This window comes from Nylanderia fulva, unplaced genomic scaffold (genome assembly GCF_048542155.1).
Source record: "Nylanderia fulva isolate GAGA-0341 unplaced genomic scaffold, ASM4854215v1 Scaffold22, whole genome shotgun sequence".
Taxonomy (NCBI): Eukaryota; Metazoa; Arthropoda; class Insecta; order Hymenoptera; family Formicidae; genus Nylanderia; species Nylanderia fulva.
This window is the reverse complement of record NW_028190285.1, coordinates 1,039,609-1,065,378: the sequence shown is the minus strand read 5'-3', so window position 1 is coordinate 1,065,378 and position 25,770 is coordinate 1,039,609. Positions and strand designations below refer to the sequence as shown.

Sequence of the window (25,770 nt, the reverse complement as noted above, 5' to 3'; positions counted from 1 at the left end):
TTTAAGATAATATAGAATTGTGAATAAAAATTAAGAAGAAATGTCTCTTTAAAGAAAGTTATCATATATAATTATAATTTTGATACACTCGGTATTATTTGCTCATGATGTGATTACAAGAGATTTACATGACATTCATTTATAACATATCAGTTCAAATAAAGTTATCGCTACAATTAACGCGATTAATTTATTTGTCGAGAATAACATTGGATTACATACTATTCGTGCAAACTCATCATGTAGTTGTTTGTTGGAAAATAATTACATGATTTATAGACACATTTAAAACTAGAATAAAGAATATAAAATATCAGCTAAAATAATTTTAACTTCTTAATTTTAATTTATAATTTTGCAATAGATTTTAACTTTTTATCTATTTATGGCGATAAAAGCAATTCTTTCTATCTGTAATGTTTATATTTGTTTATATATTTAAAAATGTTTATATTCTAATGTATAAATTTTAAATTATCATTGTCCCAGCAAAAATATTTTTAATGCAAAATCTTTGTAAAAAGAAAATTTATCAATGTTCTTAAAATTTCTACACACTGAAAAATTTGTTGATTATGAAATCTCTATTAATGTATAATTTGACACAAAGAGATAAGATACATTATTATTCGAAATTTTGCTGTCTTGTGAATGAATTTCGTCGATCATCGTGATTGTCGCGAAATATCGCTGTGCTAATTTATATGCATACCAATGAACGCGGTTCTATCGTAGCTGTCTGCATCCGAATTGCTATTAGATTCCTATACAGTAACCAACAATGTCGATATATAGTCAAGAGACAAAGCGATTGGACAGTGATAGTCAATATATTAACAAACAATAGAGAGTCCGGATTATTAGCAAACTCTACACAAAGCGACGCATATTAATAAATGCGCGACTCTTCTAATTGAAATTATTAAGTTGTTATGCAGTTTGTAATAAAAAAATAATAACGTGAAAGGAAAAGTAATTATATATGTATAATTTAATGTATCTATGACTTAAAGATACAGAGATAGAAGAGAGATTGAATTTTGATCTTTGTATATGTACTCTTAGATTTTTAGAAGGAATTAATGAAGTATGTACATATTATATTCGCGGATAAATCCTTTATACACAGCTTTAAATGAGAAATCGCCCCGGATTGTTCATTCAGACAATGGTTACGAAAATATGGAATTCTATCTAAATGTAAATTCGCACCGCCGCAAAGTATTCGTCAGGTTTGCGCGACAAGAGAACTCTCAAAAAGTCGTTTTGTCAAATCCGTACCGCGTCAAAAGTTTTCTCTCCGAAGTCCATCAAGCAGCTGCGATTATCGATACACATCTCGCAACAAGGGACTTGGAACGTGACGCGAAGAAAGACGTTTTTTCCAATTCAATATCGACAAATGCATGCGTGGGCGCAGTTGCAGTTGCAGTTGTTTGCTGAGAATATGATAGACGAGACTTCGATTGCGCAGATGTACCCCGCCCTTGTAATATACAATACGATATACGATATCTCAGAATTATTTAATTATTTTAAACAAAGATAAATATTAAAGACGTAAAAAAATTCATTAAATGTCATAAATGTATATCTGCTGCCAAATATAAAATTTTTGTTGAATTTAAATTTTTATTAAATTTAACTTTTTTGCGATATAATTCTCTCAGCATTTGAACTTTTTAACAGTAAAATATTTATATTGAAACAGTTAAAATATTTATATTGAAACAATAAAGAAAAAATGTTATTTTTAAAAATTTGTCTTCTATCATACAATAGCAATATAAATTTGTTAATTCGAAGATAAAACCTTTGAAATAAACTGAACAAAAGCCGATCGATGATGAATTGTGAACTCTGTATAGATGTAGCTTATATACTTTGTGCGCTTTTCTAAAGTAAATTCGACGGATCTAATATCAGCTTCTATTGATTTTGAAGTTTCTTTCCACGCTCGGGCACATCCCGTCATATTTTATTTCCATATTCCATTTATATTTTTATTCTTGAAGAGAACACAAAAAAAAAAAATATGCTCTCAACTCTGCTTTCGAGACCAACATTTTCTATCTCAGTAAAGCCAGCAATTTCAGAACTCTGGCGCATTGTATCGAAATTGCCAACGGTGGTCATGCAGAAGCCTGGTAATTTTCCAGAATCGACACCATACGTTCTTAAATTGCGAAGATTTTATCGAACTTTTTTCGATTTATTGCAATGACATTTTCAGTCGCAATTTTTTTTAAACACAAAAACGAAATGCTATTCTGAATTTTCTTTTGTGGATGTTATTATACTATATTGTTTGAGCTTTCTTTTATGGACTTTATCGTATTATATAACAAAAATTTATTTAAAAAAAAAAAAAAAAAAAAAAAAAAAAAAAAAAAAAAAATCGCAACTTTTGAATAATTTTTACAATAATACGTAAGAAAATTCTTTTCTTGTTTTAATAGTTAATTATCACGTAAATTTGTTCGTCATAAAATTTCGCGTCATTGCTATTGCCGAGCTTGTATAATTTTATTGCTGAGAATCGGCGATGAAATTATGTGAATCTTTCGGCTGCTTCTACGGATTCATATTTCTCTTTTGAGTAACTCGAGTGGTTGCGCTTACGGTTGACATTTGACGACGAGGCGATTCTCTTTCGTCCCCAGGGCAATTCTACTCTCGTCACGTGACGAGAGCATGACCTAGAGAAAAAAGGACCCAACAAAGCCGATGGAGAAACCTCAAAAGAGATGGCATTAATTGTTCAAGAACAGAAATGCACGCATTCTTGTTGTGACAGAACGTTAATCGTTCGCGCAGCCTTATTGTGATGCGACGATCGAAGCTGTGAGAACTGCTTAGCTTCACATATTTGTATATAAATGTGAATTTGTATTGAATATATAATAAAAAAATAATAATTTGATAAAATATATTAACGCATATATGAATATGATTTTCTGAAATATTTCATGTCGCGGCAAATTAATAATTTTCATCTAATTTAATAAATCTATAATTTCCGACAAAAATAGAAACAAATATTTATTTATAATTTTACATGTATCTCGCATAATACATATTTTATCGTTCTTCAAATGTTTTCTGTATTTGAAAAACTATATATATTGTAATACATAAAATTATAAATAAAATAAAATGTCTTAAATTATGTGTATTAAAAATTAAAAATTATTTAAAAAGATATTCTTTAATATATGTACATATGTATGTGTACACACGCACATATGCACGACATACGATGAATCACGCTTAATGGATTAATGAATATTTGTTAAATGTTTAATTCGTAATTTCATGATTGCTGTTTTCGCTTAATAAATTAATTTCGAAATAATAAATAATGACTTTAATCGAGCAAAAGTTTAAAATCAGAGCATTTCAATTATCGAGAAAAGTTTAGGAGCATCATGATAAAAAATGTAATAAAGAAAAAGTTCTTAACTTTTGTAAATATTTTTAGAAGTATTTAAATCTTAATTATAGAAGTTATTTAAATGTCATTTAAGTATAATTTATATATTGACTAAATGTAATAAGATCAGCACATTTAAGTAAACATTCAGTTAGGAAATTTCTTCGGAATACTAATTTCTTAACTTTTAGATTATTTATGATAAAACTTGTTATAGAAGTGAAAAAAAAAATATATATATATATATATATAATGTAATGCACATTTTAAAATACAATTAGCAACAAATCAAATTAAGTATTACACACATATGTTACTAAATATATAGTTACACAAAAATAGCTATTATGTGATTTCTATCTTATTATTAGCTCAAGTGAACGACATTTCACAATCAGTTTATATCATAAAAAGTTAATCCACTCTGCAGTTTATGCAGTTACAGATTATACACGTTAGATTTTCTGATTGGAGAGCAATAGCGCGTGGCCGGATCATATTACTTATATTTTGAGCACACAGAATAAAGTCATTCAGTGTAATTCTAAATTCATTAAATCGTTAAATATTTAGGAAATTTTTAAATAAACTTATAAAAAATTTATTTTTCTATTAACTTGCGAATATATACATATATATATATATATATATATATATATATATTCGCAAGGAAAATTTTAATAGAAAAATAAATTTTTTATAAGTTTATTAAAAAATTTCTTAAATATTTAACGATTTAATGAATTTAGAATCACACTGAATGGCTTGCGAATATATATATATATATATATATATATATATATATTCGCAAGTCATTTAGTGTAATTATATACGTATATACGTTATATACGTATAATATATACATTTTTAACTTTTGATTATACTGTTTCAATATTCATATTTATATACTTGAGCCAGTTGCGTCGGTCCAGCGTTATCGCGAAATCTGGCATCTGTCCAAAGCATGGGCGCTTTAATTCAGCTACTAAATAACAGTGCCGAGAGAAAGAAAGAAAGAAAAAGAAAGTGAGAGTGTGTGTTAGAATGAGAGAGAGAAAAGAACCGTTTGTCGTCCGGGGGAATGGATTGGGAGGGTTAAACTGCGACGTCAAAACGAATTAAGTCATCGAGAGAAGAGATCCGTCTCTCATGTCGACCGACACTTCCATTTAGGTCGGTTCCAAGATCGCGCAGATGAACCCCTAGCGATCGCTCTCGCGTGTACATATCTTTCGAAGAATCCGATCGATCGCCTGTGAAAGGATACACTCTATAGCCGATGGGTAAATCTTAAAGCACCGACAATGCCATGATTCCCAATGTCGATTGTGTCTAAAAACTGTTCACGACCCCATCATTGTTCGTGATTGTCAGATGACGACAACGTTACCTCCTTCCTTGAATAACTCTTGCCTCCAAAAAGAAAGAAAGAGAAAAAGAGAAAGATAGAGTTGAATTAAATATGAAACGATCGGGCTAGATTAGAGTAAAGCAGGCAGAAGTAAGGTGTCGGTTCTTTCAAAAATCTTTCTTCGAAAAGAAAATTCGTTGAAAAAAATTACTTCTCGATAAAAAACGTAGCCACGTTTTAATTATTAAGGTCATTACGCGACCTGTATTTTTAAGAGTTGAATTATACGACGAGTTAAGCTAAAAAAAAAAAAAAAAAAAAAAACAGTTTGTTACTCGTGTTTCTTCGCTTTTGCTTCTATGTGCTTCATGAGACGCGAAATTACGCAGCAACAAAGTTTCTGCTCGAGAGTAAGGAAGCAGCTGCATTAATTATACCGTTTTCAGATAGGCATCCTTTAAAATGACTTGGGAAAAGCGATCTGCGTTAAAATAGGGAAATATGGCGAAGCAGAGAGAGAGAGAGTGAGCGCATTCGGTTGTATGCATTTACATACACGTGTATCTCTGGCCAGGAAAATAAGGAAAATTCTTCGTACAATAGAAAAGGAAATCTTATAACTATTTCGAAGATTTATATTAATTATTGTGTACATATCTGAGATGTAGACGTTTAATGCTGTTTAATTCATACACAGTGAAAATGAACGATAATTATTGACAAGTTTAAATATAATATACATGTATATATATATATATATATATATATTTAATAAATTATAATGATATATTATATCTTATATCTTATTATAAAAAAACAAAAATAATATATCAATACAATATTTAAATAATTAATTATTAAATTATGTAAATTGCGAAAATTTTATTTATTCGGTATTAAAATACACAACTCGTTTCAAGCCCTCTTTTAACTTCGATTACCTACGACCGACGATAAATTAGCACACCGCCATTCAACTCGGGAACCATATTGAAAATAGAATAAATATTTCAAACCATGATCATAACTCGAGTGCTTTTTACACACCACAACCCCTTGTTTTCGCGACGAGTCTCTCCTCAGTCTAGTCTCTCCCATTCGAAATCATTCAGGCATACATCGAAAGACGATTTGCGCTGCGCACCACGCCTACCATAAAGCACTACTTGCATCCGGTAGCCGGAGTGACCCGGAAAACCGGATTCGCTGTCAAACGAGTCCCCGCATAGGGTTTGGCTTAAGACCGCAACATTTCCCCTCCATTGTCGCGTTTAAAGCGTGACGGAATTCTGAATCTCGCTCGCCATCGTCCGGCCATGAAAGCACAGTGGCCAACTTTCCGTTGAATCACATTAATGCATTAAAGTCGCCATGTTGGCTCGTTTTTGGTGTGGAAGAGTAAACCCGAATACATAAACACGGAACGGAAGTTTGTCGAGTAGAGATAAAGGGGACTGAAAATTTTCGCTAACCCCTTTAGAGAAACACAAACTTCTTTGTTTATGAACAAGGAAATACAAGTTGTAATTTGATATTTTACATAATTTTTTTATTCATGATATGCGTTTCATTATTTTTAGGAAGTTATAAGAAAGACAAATTTTAAATAGAAAAAAAAAACCGATTGAGAGGAAAAATTATTCGAGAGAGATTCGTTTCTACGGTAATTATCTTAGAGAGAATAAAATCAGCTGACGATAATTAATTCAGAGCTCGCAAACTATTCAGACATATAGACAACGAGCGTGACGGACGATAAAATATATGCTGAGAGATAAGTGAATTTTATCTGGATTTACGCGAGCCAGACGGTCACATTGATCTGTGATGCCGTTTTTAACTTTCGGTCGTCAGCCTGCAGCATCCCGTTTGTGGTGACTACGACCCCGTGTTCGCTATATCTGTGTTCTATTCCGTTATAGATTTCAAGTGATCGATTTTCATTAATTCTATTGTTAACAAAGGTTTACAGACATACAATGATAAATTTTACAAATTACATGTTCTGCCAGAAAAATACGCTTATCAAATATGTATATGATAAACTAATTCATTATCATATTCATACATATATATTACGCATATTGTATACATTTATGATAAAGTTTTTCTGGCAGAACAAATGTATTGTGAAAAAAATATAAGTCCGTTTTTTTACATATAATAAAATAATCTTTAGAAAGAGTGAATTATTCATTATATAAATTTCTGAAAAAAGGGAGAGAGAAAAGATAAAAAGAGGGGTAAAATATTCTTGATTTAATATTGTATCTATACAGATCTGAATGACAAGAATTAAATTTCTTTATATTTACATTTTCAAATCATTTCTTTTCACATAAAAATCTCGGTGACATAAACGAGAAGAAGCCAGAAAAGATTACGAGGGAGAACGAGAAGGAGAAACAACCATTGTGAAACATACCTTGGCTTTATTGATTCTACTCTTTCTTTGTCTGGGATGTCATTAGGCATTAGTTTCCTTTTTGTAATATCAAACAACAAGGGGAAAAAGTAAGAGAGATGCAAAGAAGTTTCAAAGGCGTAGATGATTATCAACTTTAAGATAAGCCTTAATAATATTTTATCTTTGTGGTAAATTATATATACTATTTCACGTGTGGGAATCACTTTCAATTCGTTGAATTTTTCGTAGAATCCACCCTTTGAGATAAGATCTTGAGTGTTATACATATAAATGTGTTTCTGTGCTACAAAAAGCTCGATTTTTTTTCTTATCGCGGCCTAGAATGTCGGGAAAATCTCTCACGGTCGCGTCTGTACCAAACATAAACGTAAAAATTGCGAGGATTTTTACGCGATTCGATATACATATATCACATAGTCATATACAGCAGATATCACGCATTTTCTTTAATACTTATTAAAGAGTTTCAAGTTAATTTTCCTATACTACGAAATTTCTCAGCAAAAATATTACAATAAGCCTATAAAGTTATTCAGTGTTGCATATTAAAATATTTTCATAAATTTTGGATATTAAGAAATAAATGTCCACTTATACAATATTCTATGTATGTAACTTTCATAAAATTAAATATATAATATAAAATATGAGAAAAAAGATAATATCCTTGTCCAATAGTCATAAAAAAAGATTATTATATTATATATTATGTATTTTTACCTCAAAGAATTTCACATATACATAGATACATAAATTATCTAAAAATGTAATGCTCGAGTAAAATAATTTATTCTTAATTATGTATTGTTTGTTCGAATAACATGTTAAAATAATCGTGTAAAATCTGCAACTATTCAGAGAATGACGTTAAAAATTCTAGAAAAGCGAAGAACAAGAAAACTTCGACACTTGAATTTTAATGATAAATCAAAAATATTCGAGGCTTGTTTCCACATGAAAGCAGTTTCTTAGCGCGAAATTTTTCGCCAAGTTGCGGAATGTATTATGCATTATTCTTATCTTCCTTTTTTGTATTCGACGAGTTTTTCAATTTCCGGGCTAGAGTATTCTGCGACCTTTGTTTCGGTCGAAAGCACTCGCGAAAAAAAATGGACATGTGAATAGAGAGCGGCAAATGGAAGGGAAAAATTTACAGGCGCTTTGACGGGTGTCAACGAAAAAGTTCATTTCGTGCGATTCATGTGCAACGACAATTTGTTACAAACGTGGGCGAAACTTTTGCGGCGATTTTCGTGATTGCAATCACGCACGGATTTGATACTCGAGACGGTAAGTCTTAATTGTGCATAAACTTTGGCATAGCAAAGTTGAAATCTAAATCGACTGCGAGAATAAATCACTTGTGGAACCAAATTTTTTCGAAACAAAAGTATTAGATTTTTTAATCAAAAACCTCGCACAAATTTACATGAAAATATTAGCAAATTAATAAATCATGAGATATCGATCGTTGAAAGATATATCGATTCTTTCTTGTGTAGTGCGCTTGCACGATGAGGAAACTATGCGGTGCATGTCTGGGGACATGCATTTACGATGCACTCTAATAGAATTTGCGAATACATGTTTGTTCATAAAGGGATACGTCGTATCTCTTGGGTCTGAATTATACGCGTGTCTGCAAGCTCGGAATTATAATTAATGCTTTCAATTACCTTGTTGTTCATCACTAGTACGCGCACTAGCATTGCAATATTATTGCATATTTCTTGCAAATAATAATTGTACCATAATTATCGATTACTTTGTGGTATACGTTGCACATAAATTACATTCGCATATAACAACAAATATCGCGGAATAATAACGTTATACGCAAGTATCTCTCGTAATTGATTCTCAATTGATTTTTCCTCGATTATTGGCAGCCTGATCGAATAGGTACATACATACGCGCACATGTAAATGTCCATTGTAATTTAACCTAATTACAGCGCGCAACAGAGAGCGATTACTTTTTTGCATCGAATATTTGTCTGTCAACGAGAAAATAGTTTCCATCGCTGCTGCGAGTGACGTCGGTCAAATCAAACCGACGCGGTCTAATAACGCGATTAGCGCAAAATTCAACGCTCATTCGCGTTCCTAAATATCACTTTAAATTGTCGACCAGGCGAGAGGAAACGCCCACGACCCGGAAATTCGCGTGGGTGGACAAAGGTTCTATCGCGTGGATTTATTGCAGCGCGGTTTAGGGGTAATCCGAAATAGATATTTCATATCAATAGTCTTAACGCTACGGTGAACCCGTTTACGGATCAGCAGACAAACATCGGATTTTAAATCATAAAAGAAACAATGAGCTCCTATCGTCAACTTTATCGCCACGGAATAATTGACTTTGAATTTGGCAAAGAACAGAATGGTATTCATGCACTTTTTCATCATTCTTACATTAGATACGAAAACCTAGAATGTCACGTTTAATGGTCTCGTTATAAAATTCTTTGAAAATATATTTAAGAATAATTCTATGTCGCGAGATTATTCATCCAATTAACGTTATCTCGGATGGAAGCCTTGAAACATGTGATTCTGACTATTCTATTACTATAGCACGGGTCTTCCACAATCAGCAAGAATGTCCTCGAAATTGCTGCGGAAACCATACTCACGTAACTCGTACGGTTGCGAAATCTATGTGTGCGTAGCGGAACATACATAGGCTTCGTATGAGCCTATGTACATACATAAAATACGTGCATGTACATACATATGATATTAAAAATTTGCAAAATTCCGTGATATTATTTTTTCGCTCTTCCTCTTTACGTCTCTCTTTCTCTCTCAACACAAAATGCATCTTTAATAAAAACGAGATCGCGCATAAACCAAGTAAATAAAATGCAGAACGTGTCAAATCACAAAATTTCCGACGCGTCCAGCAATCTTGTTGATGATAGTTTGTATTTATTTTAATCTCGTAGAATTTATCATTGTCTAGATAATTGAAATTTTCACTCGTGTGGTACAGCGTCGCTTCGCAGTATTAATTTTCTCCAAAAATTATATTACTTTCTCGTTACTATATTAATAAAGCAACTCGATAAAGTGATTTAATTAAACGAAAACAATGCGCTGCTTCAGATAAATCAAAATATTTTGCAAAATTATTAACACACTGATCGCTTTTACGATTTATTTTACTTTACCTAATTTTCAGGCATTTGCCACAAATAATTTACAGCACAATTCGTGACTAATTCAAGCGAGAAATTATTTTACTTTGATGTGTTTATATCATATAAATTTTATAAGATTTATAAATAAAGCAAATAAAATAAATATATCTGCTTATTTTCTTAGAAAAATTCTAAATGTAGAAACGTTTTAAAAATTTTACAAGATAGAAAATTTATTTCTTCTTTCAAAAACATTATTCTTAGTTGTGAAGCAACTTCTTGGAAAATAGAGACTGCTCTCAATCAAAATGAAGAGCAGAAATTCGAGTTTATATCCGTACAAGAGATCTTCTAACTAAATCGGAATTGCTCGCAGATTCGAATATACTGTCTAGTAGTAATCTCAACCCACATATCGAACGTGGAGTGGCCAGATCAATATATGCGGAGACACGATCAAGTCGATGTCAGTTGTCCCTTCGACCACTTCCTCATCAAGATCTCTCGTAGAGGTTTAGGTAAAGCAAACTAGTCAATTATCTCCTATCTGTGCTGCTATTAGCAGCATAGCTCAGAGGGAGATTTAGAAATTGTATAGCACGTGTCTGTCAAACGGGATGGCTAAAGGCTATTATATTTTTAAATTTTTATTTGTAAGAGAGGCAAAAGTGTAATAGACATTTTTTTAGAAAACCAGTTTTTAATGTTAATTTTACAGACACGAGAATGTGAAAAGTCAATATAAATTGTTAGCAATAGATGGGTGCAGTGTTCAGCTGCAATATACTTAATACACTGGAATGCGATGAAATCGATGATGCTTTTCGCGCCATTGACATACGATGACACAAACACGAGCAAACGAGTGAAAACCGCAAAGCAAAATAAATGAAAAAAAGAAGAATATTCGATTGGCACCCACGCGAGGTCACATCGTGATTCTGGATATCCTCGGGGCGAAAAGTCATCATCCGCTCGCCTGCGCTTATATCCCTGCCACTCGTCGGTTTGCATGCATATGCATACGCGGATTCTCGTGCACACGCGTGCCAACGTGTACACGTGTCGACGAAAGACGAGCGCGACAGTGGCGCGACGAATAGAGTTTATTCGCGCGCGCGTGGATCACCGGCACGGGAAATTGCGGGTAACGGTGGTTTGATCGGCGAAAAAAAAAAAAAAAAAAAAAAAAAAATAAACGCGAATGAGGGGAAACAGGATCGGAAAAACAGAAGTTGATGGCATGGAAATAAAAAAAAGGGGAAAAAAGGAAATCCTCTTCATTGTAAAGCGACTTCTCTGTCTCTTTCATTTCGCGGAAGCGACGGAAAATCAGAGATAAATTAGGATAAAACACAACTTTAAAAATTTAATTAATAAATGTGTTTCCAGCACATGCTCGGATTAAATTTTATTGGCAAAGCATTCAGTCGCGCAGATTTATACAAACTGTTTTGCCGCTACGTTTTTTCATCAGTTTGGCTCACAATCTGTGCAATAACGGTATTTCGAGTTGTAGTGAATTTAAAAATTGTTACAAATGTTGCTGACAACGTGTCGGATATGCGCATGTTTTTGTATTGTACAAAGAAAAAAAGAAATGAAAAAGAATAATTTATCGTATTTTTCTATTTTGTCATGTTAGTCTTTTTTTTTAACTGCTGTTAGTTTTCCTTAATGTATGGATGTACGTTTTGTTGTTTACATTTCACATCTGTCTTGTTTTTTTTTCTTTAATAATTTTACTAACAAAGTTAATTCTTTCAATATTCACAACTTTGTGAATCGAAGAGAATATTTCATATTAAATATATGTATCTAATGTTATTAAAATGTAATATTTTTTATTCCAATAAGGACAAAGATCATTAAGTTACTTTTATATTCTGTCTAATGTTTAAGTATGCTATTTAATCGCATTACGTTGTTCCTTTATATGGCAATGAAGGTTCACAACGCAATTCTTCAAATCTAAGTCGACCACGACACGGGTGTGGGCCATTAATAAAAATTGACCACGCGCCAGTAGTCTTTGTAAAGGGCGCCGGTAGCGTCCAAGCGAGAGATAAAGAATCGGAATTGGGAGAATAGAAGAAAAAAATGTACGTCACTAGAAAGATCGCTAGGAGATGAAGAGAGGCTCGTGAGAGGGCGAGCAGGCACAAAAGGACGAACATATGTCTTCGAAGCGTGCTACCATCGAAGGAAGGTATATAACAGGGCTATTTTCTCTCCCGAAAATACCTTCGGTGTCCGAATGTAAAGGCGTCCCATCCCATCGATACAGGCGTTAAACTGACTCGACTTCTCGTGACTTCTATTTTATAATAGCATACACACGTACGTCGTATATGAAGTTAACGTTCTGGAAAATTGCCGGATTAACCATATTATATTGGAGATTCGCCAAAATGCACAGACGTTACTTTCGTTTTGTGGCAGTGTTCTGTTTCTCTCTCTCTCTCTCTCTCTCTCTTGCTTTTCCGGCATTTCTAGAAGTCGGATTTACGATGACCTATTAAGTTTCTAGGCACGCGATCGCGGTTGCTTTTTGTTCCACGTGCAATGCTTTGCCGGTCGTCTAGTTTATGCACAAACGATAACGTCAAGTGGTTGAGAGAGCGGCATGGTTGAAATAGTTTAGAATCATAGATAATAGTTAAGCAACATAAGTTCTCTATCCTACTCGTTGCTTATTTGTGTCTTTATTTTTGTGTTCGCTTTAATAAGGTGGTTGAAAGCTGAATGAAACGGTTTCGCGACAAGAACTGACACTCGAACGTATACTTAGTAACATAATTAAAAGTTTGAAGTCATTCAACAAAAGATATTTTTTTACAGATTAGCATGAAAAGAAAAGAAGCGATGGGATTAATATAATATTTAATAATCGGCTATCTCTCGCGAGAAAGTAAACTTTGACTTGGACGAGTTATCGATCCATCTGTACTCTTCCGCAACGAGTTTTACTTTGCGAGAGTTACGGCTGAGTAATTTATCGGCATTAGAGTTTCAAGTTTGAGGTACTTTGGACGAATCACGATATATCACTCTTTTCGTGATATATTTCTAAAGGTTCGTGAAGGAGTTATATGAGTCGCCGCGGCTTTTAGTTACATTAGACAACGGGAGAATTTATGAAAACACGGCGGCTTAAATCGGTTTAATTAAATGAGAATAATGCACTGCTTGCGAAATGTAAAGTACAATTGATGTCATATCACACAAGTAGACATTTAATTAGAATCTCGTAATGAGAGCCGAATAAATAATTAGACTTCATTACTTCTAATTGTTATATATCTTTGTTTCTGCGAAATATTTATGTGTATATGTATGTGAGACGATTTATGTCTAAAATTAACATATCTTATGCATATATCTAAATTAACTCTTGTTCTCGCATAATTCTATTCAAGTAAAATGAATATTTCTCTTCTCTGTTATTAATTTCTTGTATTCAAAGTAACCTTATATTTTGTCATTACCATATATTAATGACAATTTCCAATGTCTTAATGAAATAATCATAAAATATTTGAGACAAACTCAAGATATTAAGAAATTGAAGAAATGAATTAATTGTACGTGCAAACGATCTTTGATGCATGAAACATTCAAAGCCGATTAGTGAATCAAAGCTCGAATTACGCGCGACGTTTAATGAACCGTCGGCCGTTTCGCCGCGACGGACACTTAAATCAGCCGAGTGCTGTCGGCAAGCTGGCTTTCCCACCAACGAAAGGGGAGAAATCCCCGGGACGAGAGAATCGATTCTCTCCCGAGCTACCTACGCTCTACGTGTATTCCACGAAACATTAAATCACATGGCTCAGCAGGCTGCCATCGGCAATATGCTACTTGTTTACTAAATCACTTCTCATTGACTACTCCACCAGGCAAATAACCGCCGACAATAATGAGGGACACTTGATTGTGCAGCAAAGCCGAAGACGCGTGCACCGCGTGCTATTCGACCATCGAAAGAGTGTTTGCATATGTGTGTGTGTGTGTGTGTGTGTGTGTGTGTGTGTGTGTGTATGTGTGTGTATGTGTGCGCGCGCGTGAGTATAATTAATCACGTGCAATTCTACAAACGCGTATGTACGCAGAAATATTTTATGAATGTGTCTCAATGCAGTCAATCACGTGTAATGCCGAATGTTATAGTATGTAAATGGCTATGTGTGTAATATGTGTGTGTGATGTATATAAGAGTGGTTGATAAGTGGTATATCATCCCACGGGAAACAATAGTCGGGTATTCGTATATTTAAGGTTGCTTTTTTTTTTTGCAGTTGATTCAATGGCATTTTTTTATGGAATTTCGTTACTCGTTTTATTTATTTTTGACGGTTTTTCTCTCTGTTTTTTATGACAAAAAAACTCGTAACACTATCGCGAATTCTCTGGGGAACGGGGATAGATGTGTCACGAGAGAATCGCAAGCGGCATTAATGACGAAAATCGTTTCTGCTTTTGTTTGTTCGTTTCTGCGTTCTAATTCGATTTAATCCGTGCCAGTAACGTTGCGTTTCCAGGCAATGCCACGTTCCAAAAGGTAATGTTAATTACTTAACGCCATTGAAATCGTGAATACCTCATTGTTGTATTGTTATATTCTAGCTTCATTAAGCACAGTGCCCAACCGAAAGTCTAACTTTAACCTTAATGAGAGAGTGCGATAATTCTGAGATAATTAAAAAAAAAATATATACATGTGTGTTGGTGTGATAAAATTTTTTCAAAACTTTTGCACAAAAAAATTTCTTTTTATCCGGTCTATGACCTTTTTTCACATTTTGATTGAGATAGACGAGCGACGCGTATGATTGCATGTGTCACATTGGACATACAGTTGTATGATATCGATTGTCAGCGGAATCTGCATGACAGAAGTCCCAATGTGGCCGGCGACATGTCGTTGGGCGACATATGATGGTTCGATCAATTTCCAAGCCGACAATAAGAGAAACTCCGCCGACGAGAACTATCCGGAATCATTCGCAACTGTTACGTCAACATTGTACCGGATGATGAGTATGCGGAAACGTAAGAAAAGTGCCTGGTCATTAATACGAATTTGTCGTACGGTCAACTCTCAAATGAGATCGATGACGATTTCATTTTCGTTCGAGCATCACACCTCTGTATTCATTGAACGAGAATCCCGAACAGCAGTAGCAACAGCAGCCGATGAATTGGTGGAAAATCATTAATTTTTTTCTTTCAGAGAAAAGCTGCTCATGTAAATATCGCTTTTTTTTAACATCAGTCCCTATAGATAAAATGTCATTGTAAAGAATCATTGAACCGTAACTTATACGTAGCATATTTGATCGAGTCTTTTTTTGCAGTTTGTACTTCATATATATACACATACAATGCAAATTCTACTTTTGAAAAAAAAAAAAATTGGTTTTAACTTATTCTTTTGATCTCTTGTGTATAATATTATTAATAATTTGTTTTGCCTTGACAACTTTTATTTACTTATATGTTGGAATGTTAAAAATAATATATCTATACAGCGCGCGAGATCTGATACACTGAAAGTAATTAAAACGAACACAAAACACATCTGTTTTTTTTCCCCGAGATGAATACAGTCTCGTAGCAAAAGGACGAGTGATAACTATTATGTCATGCGTGATATATTATCCGCGAGTGTATTCAATAACGCAAACAGGCGTGTGTGTGGACAGTGCTTCGCGTGCTAATGTCACCCACATTAAAGCATAGAACGAGTATTGACCCTTCCGGACTAGCTTATTACGCATATCTAGTATCACGACACAAATACACACACACTCACACACACACATACATGCAACGATATTGATATATAACGTACGTTGTTGCGTTCAAGCTGATAGGGACCATGACGAGCGTACACGTGCAGGCTGCATAAAGGACGAGCGAGGATCAAAAAGGGGAACAAGAAAGAAGGAAGTGAGTGTACATGTATATGTGTATTCTATCCCGCGTGTTGCATCAATACTACTAGTAGTGTCGACGTGTTAAGTCGACCTCGGCGTGGTTATCGTCGATTCGAGTTACATGTCTTTCTCTTTCTCTCCCTCTCTTTCTCCAGTTATTTCATGCCAATCGTAACTATCGTGTACGTGCAGCACGTGGTTTGAAGTTGCCTTGAAACTGTCGTAAACTGTTTCGCGCGATTGCAATATCGGGAACCGCTCTTCAAATCGAACCTTTTCAGAGATGCCCCTCTATTTACTTTAATGTAACATACTTATAAGTCTATCTCATGTTCAAACTTAAAACGCAAATTAGGCTGATATCGATTTAAGTTATGTAATTTATGTTACATCGCATTGCAATTTAAAATTTTTAAAAGATATATAAATTTTTTGATAGATTTATATCTCGCTATTCGACTTTTCATATATAAATATCAATTTTTAAATGAATTTATACTATTCTATATTTTATACATTTTATCTATATTTGTTATATTTTTATATTCGCAGGCATTTTGAAAATTTTCGATTCACGAGAACTGTTTGTTATGTCTTGGACCATTTTTTTTCTAAAGCTAAAATAAAGCTTTCCTGTTACTTTATACAATCAAATTAGCGTTCACAGCGAAGAGTTTACTACCACAGGCGAAAAATACGCAATCTTTTTTCAATTATCTTTCGGGACACGCAATTCATTCGTGAGTGATCCCGGTCGTCGAAGTCGGTGAAATAACAATTGACGATTCTACCCCAGTGACATGGTCTCGACGTGTCGCGAATACAGTGTACCACCGCTGTATTCACGTTCGTTGTGTCTTTTTCACTGACGGCGTTTTTAGGGTCGCGAGCGTATATTGCTTGCGCGCATCGAGAACGTGCTCGGGTGAGGCTCGCATTTGTTCTGTCCCACATTGTGGACGCTCCGATGTTCTACGGATTCCACGTGGCGTGCGTCGGGGGCATGCAGGTGTGCGCGGGAAATACGGGACAAGGGTGTCTCGTAACGAATCGAAATCGCGTGCGCAATTTAATTAAGAATTAACCCCGCTCAATCTGTCTCTCTTTCTCTCGCCGATTGCATGGATCGACTTCGCGCTATTTACGCGTGTCAGGACGCATCTCGCATTGCGAAGAATGTATCGATGAATAAATGAAATAAAATTGTAAGCAATGCGTGTTCCAGAAGATATGATATTTTATAATTAAATTTTGTAATTTTAAAATAAGCGACAATTAGGCAATGAAAACATATTTAATTGCAGTATTTAATTGCAGAAAAAAATAATTTATATTGAAATATTGAAACGTTATTCACATGTATAATGATAAAATGATATAAATTATTACTTCTAATAATGCTTAATTATTATTATATCAATGTTAATAGAGAAATATGTAAACATATATATATATATATATATATATATATATATATATTTATATATGTGTGAGACAGTAATTAATATCAAAGTATTCATTTATTGAATTTTATTATTAATGTTGACAACAATTAAGATTCGATATTAATTAATTCTTAGGAGTTCAATTTCGTGCATTTGATTTGCGATATACATATTCTAATTTGCCAAATGATTGATTACTTGGACGTTCTGATTTCTCAAGTAACTATAATCGATTTAATTTCAATCGGAAGTCGAGCTCAAGTTTATCCCGTAATATCAGAGTTTACTTTGAATGAATATGTTATAGAATAACGTGAAACCTCATATCTAAACCTATTTTGCAAATAAGTAGAGACGGATTAAAGATTTCATAATTGTTTTTATATTAAAAATTAGTTATAAAATATTGTTTTTATTTATAACTTGCACATCAATAAAAATTACTTAATTTATATATTCCAGAATAATTTGATAAAAGAAAAATCTATTATTTAATAAATTAATAAACTCTTATTCATAATTATATTCTTACTAAAAGAAAAATTGTTTAATTTTCTCGCCAATTTTTCCGCGAAATTGAATATTCTCTCCCGAGTATATTAGCATATTCACGCCAGATATAACATATTAAAGCAGCGTAATTAATATTTTCTAATATTATAATAACATAGTGGTTAATTATTCCAATATTTAACATAGTAGTTAATTAGTCCAATATTTGCCATCAATTTATAGAAACAATTAACTATGCCTTATTAATTATTATTGATTTTCTATCTTCAAAATGTTTGAATTGCTATCAATCGTAACCATATACAAATAGAACAATCAAATATACTAAGAAATTAAAATAATTACGTTTTCTCACAACTTAAAAGTCTCAAAAGAAGTTTGATATCTCTGTGACTATATAATATTCAAACATAAGAATTTTCAAGATTAGCAACCCTGTGCACAAATGTGTCGCAAATGATTGAGCAAAGATCTCGATAGAATTAAACATTATTAAATGTCACGATGACTGAACACGTTGTAGTTATGCATAATTGCAATCTTGATCCCGCGAATCCATCTTTCTGGCTGTTGGTCGATGACACCAGTGCTTTTTGCCTCCTTGAAGAGGCTGTTCTCACTATCGTGATGCAGTCGATCAACAATCTCGCGTTCCTCGAGGAGGAGCTATAAACGTAAGGATCTTTCATCCGCAGGACCATCAATAACGCGCAACGGGTCCTGAGAGCTTATAGGTGCTATGTGCCGACTCCACCCAGTTTCCACGCTTGGCTGCTCTCGCCTAACAAGGCAGGTTCAAGTGCCTATTGTCGAGTTATGAATACGGGAAACATGTTCGATATCCCCACCCCAATGTGCACACTCGAGAGGAGAGCAGTTACAAAATTATGATATATCACGCGTCACGCTGACGCGCGCATATGAAAGCGTGAAATGGACTCGCGATTGGATCCAAAAACTTTGTAAATGTATAACTAAAAAGAGTGAAAGAGAGAGAGAACTGTCTGTGTATGTGTGTGTGTACGCGCTGTATTTTTTTCTATTTTATATTTAACCGTCAAATCCCGATTTTGGTAAATTTGACGACATTGAGCGATGAGAAGAACATGTTTGAATGCGACGCAACTCGTGCGAAAAAGAGAGAAAGAGGAAACGAGTCGGTTTGTTTTTACATTGCAAATTTCATCTTTTTGTTTGACTAAAAGCTTTATGTAGGACGTAATCTTTATGACTTTTTGATCAAGAGTTTTGTTGACGTTATACATTTGGGAATATCAATTTCAATCACGATTGTACGGACAAATATTTACATAAAATGTATAAATATTTACATAAAGTGGAAGTAAAATATCTGCAAACCGTTATTCCCAATATACTTATATACAAAATATTTTCATAATTGTGGTATACACGTAAGAAATTGTATATTACTGTAAATTTCTTCTTATACGATAAAATATAAACGTTTCTCCTGTTTGTTCAACTGCTTTTAAAAGTTTCAGCTTATACATTACGAATTTACGAGTGTCTGTGATTGTTTCGTTTGTCATTGGTCTTATATAGGTCATGAATATTGTTGTTGGATATACAGAGATCTTGTTCCGTAAAATGTAATATCGTGCGACACGAAGAAAACCGTCACAATAGATTCGCAGCGTAATATCCAAAGTAGCATATCATGCGTTTATTGAGGCTATAAAATTTCGGCCGGAAAATGAATACGACCGCCGACTGCGACTTCCAAGCGCACGTTACATTCTAGTATAATGATGGTGAAGTTTATTAGCTTTCAAGAGACGCAATGAATATGCAACAATCCCCAATGAATTGGCATATTCTCCCTAACGATTCGACGATGATTTCATATTAATTTCAGGTACCACGTCAAAATATAATCGACCTACTTGGCGGAATGGTATTGCATTTTAGTCGAATACGACGATATTATGCGTGCCATTTCTGCTTATGTTAATTTAATAACGAAAAATGACATGAAATTACAAAATCTATACGCGGACGGCCTCATGAATTAAACAGTTGTATTCATTAAATGTAATTTTATTCGATGGACGTACCTTTCTGTCTAATGCATTTTAATCGCGATAGTACCGTCATGATAATTATTAACACCCTATACGCGAAATGCATTTGTACCGTAACTTCTCTCTCCTCCCATCGACAATTGTCGCCGGCCAAATCACCCTCGGCGTGCATTCCAGATGCTTTGCTTCGCGTCTTTCCCCTTCTTCCCCCTCCTACACCATGTTGTTTGCGTAAGTTGCATCCGCAACCCTCTGTCCCCTTGCTATCTAATTTAATAAACGTCCCTGCAAAAAGAAAGGGAGGGGTTGCGGTTCGTTGCTGGAAGAATGACGATTCGCTTCTCTCTGACGCGTAACCCATCTCTTTTTTCAATCGTCGTTCTCTCAGGAATGTTCAATTTGTACATACTTTGAACTTAATGTCCACCCCTAAAGTCCCTCGCGACAATAGCGACGTCTGAACGGTATCGAATGACGCAACGACGCGGAATTTAATGATGCGTTCTGGTTAAATTCGCCAATTTTGTTCACAGCGCACCATTTTCCAATTAATCACGGTACAAATTGTATTGCTGTTAATTATACGCGTTTATATATGCGATATGACAGATAATTATTAAATTTCAAATTGCTTTAAAAATAAAAAATTCGACCTCTATAGCGATAATATTCTTTGATAACAAAATATTAAATGTTAAATTATAAGTAAAATATTAAAAAATTAAAAAATATATATTTTAAATATAAGTAAAATATATTTATATTAATGTCCTATTATTTTGTTATTGTAACAAACTTTATTTAATAATTCTGATATATTTCTATAAAACAATAATATTTATGTAACTGTTCTTTTATATACACATCACAGCCATTTATATTATATTATTGTCATGTTTGGTCAATCACTGATAAATTCATTTTATATTACTGATACTACATGCAAAGAAAAGTTGCAACAATAATATATTGAAAATCTATATTTCTGGTATTAAATATTTTATTGCTAAAAATTTTGCGATTAATGAACTTCGTACTTCAATTTCTCGACTGAGCGAAACGAGAAAGAACAACTCACGAGAAAGCTTTCGATGGGAAACGACAGCACTATCAAAGTGCATAAAATACGATAAAATATCTACACCGCTCGTCCAGTTCGGTCGCCATTTTCGTAAAGTTAAAGTTTTATCGCTGATAACGACACTGCGCGCGCGTATTCCTTGACTTTTTATCACTTCTGTTTAAGCACTCTTCAAAATTAATATCAAGTAGCTAAGCTTTTAATGCTCGTACATATTTTTCAAGCAAAATATAAAATAATTCATTTTTTCATTTTAGTCACACATATTTCTGATAATAAAACTAAGATATACATTTCACATATCCGGCTATTCTCATTATTTTTAATTTTTAATTTATTTTTGTCGGTAATTTTATATTAAACTTTTTAAGTCTTAAAAGATATTTATGATGTAAATAACTTAAATGTAGTTTTGCATTTTACAGATTATTTAGTTTGAAGAAATCGTAATCCCCAAATGGTTCAAGCTAAAAGTCGCAAACATGTTAGTAGTTTATCAAAGACATCAAGCAATAGAGTACTTTCATAGCAGTACCAACAAAAAACGCATGGAGGAACCGCACTCTAGGTCGCCCGTGGAGCTTAAGAAACTCTGACAAATCAAGATTTATGACTGAAAAAGGTATTTGGAACGAAGAATAAAGAGAAAGTAAAAAATAAATTTTAACATTAAAAAATATTAAAATGTTCTAATCACATTTTCTTGTTATTTTAATCTTTTTCTACTTTGCGTATAAATATATGTATAAATATCAGAATAACAATTGTGTAATTAATTTAAGTAATGTTTTCAAATTACAATATTTCAATTAAATATAATAAAATATAATTTAAAAAAAAAATATATATATATATATGTATATAATTAAATTGTGTGTATGCTATATAGAATGTAGATAAATTGACGTTATATTTGAAGTAAAATATTTTTTTTTGAAAGCATTTAAGATAATATTTATTTAAGATTATTTTAAGATATAATTATTCTAATAAGCATTTTAAGATATAATTCCAATAAGCATTTAAGATATAATCTTAATAAGAAATCTGATAGCAATTTTCAGAAAATAAATAAAATAAATTTTAAATATCACAATCTATTGATAGCATCATTATAAGATATCTTTTAATGAGCTTCGTAACAAGGTTTTTACATTTCCCTCGCTACCTTTTCTGTTTATTTTACATTTGCGTAACAATGCTACGCATAATCAAAAGAAATGTCGTCCGTTTTATAACGTGGGCGTGAAAAGAACGCACACGTGTAATACGACGCACGTAAATTACTTTACCTACGATCTTAGTTTCATTATCAGAAATAATGTAATATGTAGGAGTATAGAGTAGGCCGAGAGTGTGTATGTTATAATTAAAATTTTTTTCTTGTAAGATCGATGCATTAGAGAGGCTTGGCTCGTGAAAAGAGTAGGCAATCCCACTTTAATATAGCTCGGAAACTATAAAATATCGATATACTGATATTTTTACTCTTGACATTTTTCATATTCATAAGCAAGAGATAATTAATAAATCTCTGTTCCGTAATTAATCTTTGTATGAACTTTAACTCAAAAAATTTTAATTTTAGCTTTACCAAGTATATATTGTATAATGATTAATAAAAAATTGATAAACTGTTCAATAAAAAAAGATAATTATGAATATGTCACGCAATTTTTAGAGTGTGACGTTTCTCGAAATTTTTATGTATTTAAAAATACATTTATTCACTCACAAAGTATGCTTTTACTAATATTAACAATGGTTTGCCTTTTGCGACAGCAAAATGAATTCTCAATTAGTCTACAATTTGTCTCTCGTTAACCTCGTGTTTTTAGCCTGTTCGCAGAAAGGTTTGTTTACTCTTGACCAGTAGCATCAATTTTTCAAGGCCCACCGGATCGTTCTCTAGAGGAATCAATAGAATCGCTTTTAAACCACTTTCACAGACTTCCTGCCTATTGGTTTGAGTACAGAATCGACTTTTTAAGTGACAACCACGACGTATCCCGCGGTTTTTCGCACTTCATAATAACTATTACTCCGCATGATATCCACGAAAGCGGGATGCCATTCGTTCGACTTCCATTCATCGATGCCGCCGATGAATGAAAGTCAAAATCGGAAGAGGCACTTGGCCTTTGCATCTCGTTCTCCGCTGTAGAGTTAAAATCTCTTTTCTATCCCCCCTTTTCCCGCCGGTTCAAGAATGTCCCAAGTCATCTTCCCTCATCGCATTCTCTTCATTCGTCCTTTTTTCTCTCATTGAGCTGCATTTTGTCATTGTAAGCTCAACGAGAACTCCAAGCGAGAAATTTAAATTTTACGTGGGTTCAAGCCTTAGACTACTCCAAGACTACTCTAAGTTACAGATACTCCAGATCACACAATAGCTAAGTCTCGAGCGATTGTGAATGAAATTTTCTTACTACGGGTCCGGCCTACCGAGAAGAGGAGATTCTGACCATCTGGTCAATTCGATATATTACAAGGTTAATAATAACGGCCCCTCGGCCATCATTGAATCTAATGGCAATCCCTGGAGAGGCTCCAGAATCTTTATGCTTAACTTATGGCACCATGAGAGAAAGAGAAAAAAAAGAGAGCGAAGGAAGCAGAAAATCATGTACAAAAATGACCTGGACACTATATGGACACGTGTTTCATGGGATCAATGAAAAGTATTCACTAGCCGGAAGTTCGACCATCGTTCTTTTGGTAGGACTTTGCGACGGAGGCACGGTCGGTTATTGATTTCGTATTAGCGCTCGAGGGAATTTCTTGTAAATTCACGTCGAGTTGGAGTGATGAGTTTTTCCCCGAGTGTTCTTTTTTTCTTTCCCGTTTATAGTCTATCGCGACGTTATGTATGCTGCTTCGTACTATCGTCTACATCGTTACAGTCTACAAGTAAACTACAGCTGTACTTTGCAGCTACAAGTAAAAACTGAGCTTTCTTTTATGCTTAATAATCTAATGGAATAGTGGTCGTATAGATCGCGATCAGCTAAAAACCGATGTTTTATGCTATTTTGAGAACAGACTAACTGAAGATGGGGAAAAAAGATAAGAAAATTGTTATAGAATAAATGTATAAAATTCCTCACGTGCAAAAAATCGGGAGATTATTTAAAAGAGATGCAAAAATTCTTAAGATATTCGTCACATAGCTATTAAATTTTTCGTTTTTAAAAAAATGTCACGTGTATTTTTCATATTATGTATTTATTTATATTTATGTTTATATATGTAGCAGAGTTGCGATTCAAAAATCTATTATTTTTTCAATTTATTATTTATGATTATCTATTTTATATTAAAGTCTTGTTTTTGATATTTCCTTTGCAACTTTGAAATCGGTAGTCGCAGAAGAAATATATGTGAGTGTCAGATGCCACTACATAAAAGATCGATTTTCTCATTTAATTTGTCATTAGGCAGGTGGCACGATTTATAGCTATATCGTGAACGGCTTCTTGGGAATAATAACGAAGATGAGCATCGATATGTTATACGTCGATGAGTAAATCGATTCTCATCGATATCCGACTTACCTTCCTTCAGATATCTTTTTACGATATATGTGCAATATTCGTATTCGATATCTATGTAAAAATAGATTTTGGCGAAAGAGTAATTTGTTGGGATTTTTCTTGTGAAATATATTACGTGTTATCGCAAATTTATCTAATGCAAACATTTATAATACTAGATCTTTTAATTTCCTATCCTATATTCTTACAGTCAATTATATTTTTTACAAACGCTTTCAATTTCCTACCAGACAAAGTCTGTATAAAATGAAAATTCATTATAATTATCTGCTTTAAAAAAATGTTATTTGAGTCTATTGTTTTCTCAGTACATTATACATTATTCGAGATTTACGCACATTGGCGAAACGGAAAACGTGATCGCCAAAGTGCAGCAACAATTTTATCGCGGCAATACAGTGTTTCCTTTCTCTTCTAAAAAGAATTTTATAGCAAGTATATCTTGGCGCAGGTTTCGCGAATCAATTTATTCGGTTGCAGAAAGGACGCGGGATTCTTTTGTCGAGCGAAAAGAATTTCTTTCGAACGTACGAGCTTCGGACGACGAGAATCGAAAATGTATCAAGGGGATGTTGCTATCGAGAGAAGCTTCATCTATTTCTACCCTTTGTACGACTCATGAAATCACGATTGCCGTTAAAACTGACCCTCGTCTGTCTTCCTTTACCGGTGGAAATTGCATCATGTGCGTAAAGCCGATCCAGAAAGACAGGCGATATCGCGTCGCGATACCCTTTTATCATAGTTCGCTCTTCGTGCTTAATTATCGGCTTTATACGTGAACTGCATCTTGCTTCGATTAATTGGTAGACGCATGAACGTGAATTGACATAGAGAATTA

At 33.4% G+C, this 25,770-nt stretch overlaps 1 long non-coding RNA gene across 1 annotated transcript in view; it reads right to left on the bottom strand.

Moving 5' to 3' along the window:
• LOC114932655 (uncharacterized) overlaps positions 1-25,770 on the bottom strand; it is a 67,620-nt gene that overhangs the window by 25,803 nt on the left and 16,047 nt on the right. The gene's annotated exons all lie outside the window — the stretch shown is intronic.